Below are 4561 nucleotides of genomic sequence, written 5' to 3' on the forward strand. Positions count from 1 at the left end.
TGATCTTAGCATGGAATTCATATTCTTGAAGTCAGTACAAGTTCCAGCTGTAGGAGGCAGTTCCTGACACAACTCCAGCCCCATCAAGTTGTTTTTGATGCTTCTTCTAGATTTCATTTGCATTTTACTTTCTTCACGCCAAATGCTGAGCAATAAATGATGTAGCCGCTGCACCCCGGTCATGACAGATTAGACAAGGGATTAAACAAAGTACAGTCAGAATTTCTTTTTCTAGGTGACTCATAGTTGTTAAAAGGAAGCTAGGAATAAGTACATATCGAAAAGTCTTATTTCCTTGTTGATGATAATTAGGTATGAGAAGTCTCTAAATTATAGTCATGTAGAGACTTACTATATTTCTATTCCATGTACACTTGGGGAGATGCACCTTTAAGCCATCATACTATGCCCATACATTACTAGTTAAATACCACCATATAGTGACAGAGTAATACCACTAATACCACTATTACTACCATGTCACAAGTAAAATATATTTTCTGCCAGTGATAAATTCTCAGCACCAAATCATAGTCAAATATTACCAGCATAATGTGACAAAACAATAATAACTATTACTACCAAATCTTCAGAAAAAAAATTACTATTAAATTTTGTCTACTATTTAATATTATTGCCAGGCAGTTACCTCAGTAATTTTGCTGTCTAATATATGGCTCCCATTAGCAAGGCCAAGGCTCAGTTTTATCCGGTGATAGGGCTAACACTAACCTCCTGTCATATTGCACTATTACCCTGGTACCCACCTCCACCAGGGGTGTCAGGGGGAGCCAGGTATAATTCAGTACCTGACCATCTATAGATGATCAAGAACTGTAATGGCCACAGGCTAGTTTTGGGCTCAAAAGTCCAAAAACTACTTACAAAACACATATGCATTTGGTAATGCATTCAATAGAACACAGCCTCAGGGAACCATGAACATACCCACTAACCCTGAGCCCACTAACCCAAAGCTCAATAACCCTGAGACACTAACCGTAAACTGCTAACCCTAGACCACTAACCCTAAGCTACAAACCCTCTACCACTAACCACACCCTTCTCACCTTCGGCCATCAATCCAAAGCTGCTTACCCTAGACAACTAACCCTGGACAATTAACGCTTACCTACTAGTTCTAGAAAAGCTCTGAACGGTCTTGTGTGGTGCTCTCACAATCAATAGCACATGGGTAAACAAGACACAGGCTCTATTGATGGTATGATTCATTGGAGCAAACAGGGGTGGATGCACCAGGTGCCTGCTTCACCAGCTCTCTAACTACCTTTTTTAAAAATATTTTTATATTTTTACATATCCAATATACACTCACCGGCCACTTTATTAGGTACACCTGTCCAACTGCTCGTTAACACTTAATTTCTAATCAGCCAATCACATGGCGGGATTTAGGCATGTAGACATGGTCAAGACAATCTCCTGCAGTTCAAACCGAGCATCAGTATGGGGAAGAAAGGGGATTTGAGTGCCTTTGAACGTGGCATGGTTGTTGGTGCCAGATGGGCTGGTCTGAGTATTTCAGAAACTGCTGATCTACTGGGATTTTCACGCACAACCATCTCTAGGGTTTACAGAGAATGGTCCGAAGAAGAAAAAACATCCAGTGAGCGGCAGTTCTGTGGGTGGAAATGTCTTGTTGATGCCAGAGGTCAGAGGAGAATGGGCAGACTGGTTCGAGCTGATAGAAAGGCAACAGTGACTTAAATTACCACCCGTTACAACCATGGTAGGCAGAAGAGCATCTCTGAACGTACAGTATGTCGAACTTTGAGGCAGATGGGCTACAGCAGCAGAAGACCACACCGGGTGCCACTCGGTGGGGACCGGTGCTAAGAACACCGGTGCTAAGAACAGGAAACTGAGGCTGCAATTTTCACAAGCTCATCGAAATTGGACAGTAGAAGATTGGAAAAACGTTGCCTGGTCTGATGAGTCTTGATTTCTGCTGCGACATTCGGATGGTAGGGTCAGAATTTGGCGTCAACAACAAGAAAGCATGGATCCATCCTGCCTTGTATCAACGGTTCAGGCTGGTGGTGGTGGTGCCATGGTGTGGGGAATATTTTCTTGGCACTCTTTGGGCCCCTTGGTACCAATTGAGCATCGTTGCAACGCCACAGCCTACCTGAGTATTGTTGCTGACCAAGTCCATCCCTTTATGACCACAATGTACCCAACATTTGATGGCTACTTTCAGCAGGATAATGCGCCATGTCATAAAGCTGGAATCATCTCAGACTGGTTTCTTGAACATGACAATGAGTTCACTGTACTCAAATGGCCTCCACAGTCACCAGATCTCAATCCAATAGAGCATCTTTGGGATGTGGTGGAACGGGAGATTCGCATCATGGATGTGCAGCTGACAAATCTGCGGCAACTGTGTGATGCCATCATGTCAATATGGACCAAAATCTCTGAGGAATGCTTCCAGCACCTTGTTGAATCTATGCCACGAAGAATTGAGGCAGTTCTGAAGGCAAAAGGGGGTCCAACCCGTTACTAGCATGGTGTACCTAATAAAGTGGTCATCAAAAGACAAAGCAAGAGTTATAGCGAATATTAAACTCCAGAGCTACATTCCCAATTCTGCTGTATATTACAGAACAGAAACAATAGATGTTTATAATGCATTTTTTAAAGTACAGGATGTAGACATTATACCTTGAATGGCCCCAATGCAATATCTGTAATAAGTTACCTGCCTTGTGACATTAATATGACTGAAGGCTTCTTATGTAACAAAGGAGACTTTAGCCCCCTAAATACTACTACTGTGAATACTTCCCATGTACCCCTAAAGCTACCTCCTGTTTTGAACTGCTTTGTGATGTCTGGATGAAATAAGGCAAGAATGTTTTTTGGGATCTCTTAAAAGCAAATCAGGTGCAGATTCCAGAACTATTTCCTGTGAAATCACATGCAGATCCAAAAACTGTGCTTAATGAGGAATGAGGATTGCATAACAGTCATTTATTAGTCTAGATAAAAAAAGGCCACTCAGAAAGTACGGCTACACTTCAACTATAAAATGCAGCAGTTTTGATCATGTGTTGACTTTTTTAAAATTAAAATTAGCTGTATTTCACACATTATAAATATGAGGTGTAACACAACACAGCAACAGCTAGAACGCAGATTAATGAATTCTAAGATGCACATGCCATGCCACTCACATGCCATGCCACTCATGCCATAAAAGAAACAGGTCAAGGTAAAAGTAGGGGATGTCACAGGTTCAAAGCTTTATTTAAAGACACATACACATGGGGTACAGGGGACAGGAGTGAGGTATCAATCCTCTTCTTTATTGATGTCTGGACTATCATGATGAAATATTATCTAAGCAGGTTATGAACCAGCCTCCAGCAGTCTTTGATGGAGATTCACTCACAATTCTTGGTCAGGAGTTTCCTGGCAAGCTACACAGGGTTTTAAAGTATTCATGTGAATGATTTCGTTATCGGAGCATTTTTTCATTTATTTACAAAAAAATTAAAATTTTTTTCAATATATATATATATATATATATATATATATATATATATATATATATATATATATATATATACACAAACTCCAAGGAAGTTCCTTGAAGCCTGCACCCACATTGGATTTAATCCGGTTATCCACAGTGCTGCTCCTTCTACCTATTTATCTGATATATATATATATATATATATATATATATATATACATATATATATATATATATATATATATATATATATATATATATATATAATTATATATCAAAATTATCCAAAGTGATCCACGCAGTACAATGTACATTTTCCACAGTTTTCAATGTGTCCTCTTGATTTCAAGAGCTGGAAAAATTGTTACGGTCTGGCCACTGTTTTACATAAGTTGCCCATGTGTCTTTACTGCCTTGTTCATTAAGTGATTCAGCAGTCCTGTTAATTACTTTTGTAATGTGTTTAGACCCTCCATGGTTCTTTATTTACATCTCTGAGGTCTGCTGAATAGGAGGGCCCAAAGCAGCATGAATATTGTCATAGTTCGGGATCTGTGGAGCCACTGGAGCACCTCGGGAGGTGGTACTAGCCGACACCAGAGACTGGAATCTATGTGACACCTGGTCTTCACTAGAGCCGGCCACAAAGCTGTATGTTCTTGCTGTGGCGGGGTGCCACCAGGTCGTTCCAGAGGTGCGACTAGCCCGGGGTGGCAGCCAAGGTGGAGGTACCTTAGGAGGTGACAGTCTTGTGGTTAGGCAAGCGGGCAGTCAGGGCAGGCAGCAGAGATGCAAGGTCAATTTTCAATCCGGGCTCAGCAACAGGAGGTCAGAGCAGATGGGAACGGGAACACAGGAACACGGAACAGGAACACGGGAACACTGGAGCAGGAACACGGGAACAGGAACACAGGAACGGACTGGAAGACGGGAACGGGAACGCAGGGATGGAATACAGGAACAAAAGAACACTAAAGCAGGCACAGGAACGCAGGAACATAGAGGGGCTTTCACTTCAGGCTTGAAGATTCGGCAGGAAATCCTGAGAACAGTCGGCCT

This window comes from Engystomops pustulosus, chromosome 6, assembly GCF_040894005.1.
Source record: "Engystomops pustulosus chromosome 6, aEngPut4.maternal, whole genome shotgun sequence".
Taxonomy (NCBI): Eukaryota; Metazoa; Chordata; class Amphibia; order Anura; family Leptodactylidae; genus Engystomops; species Engystomops pustulosus.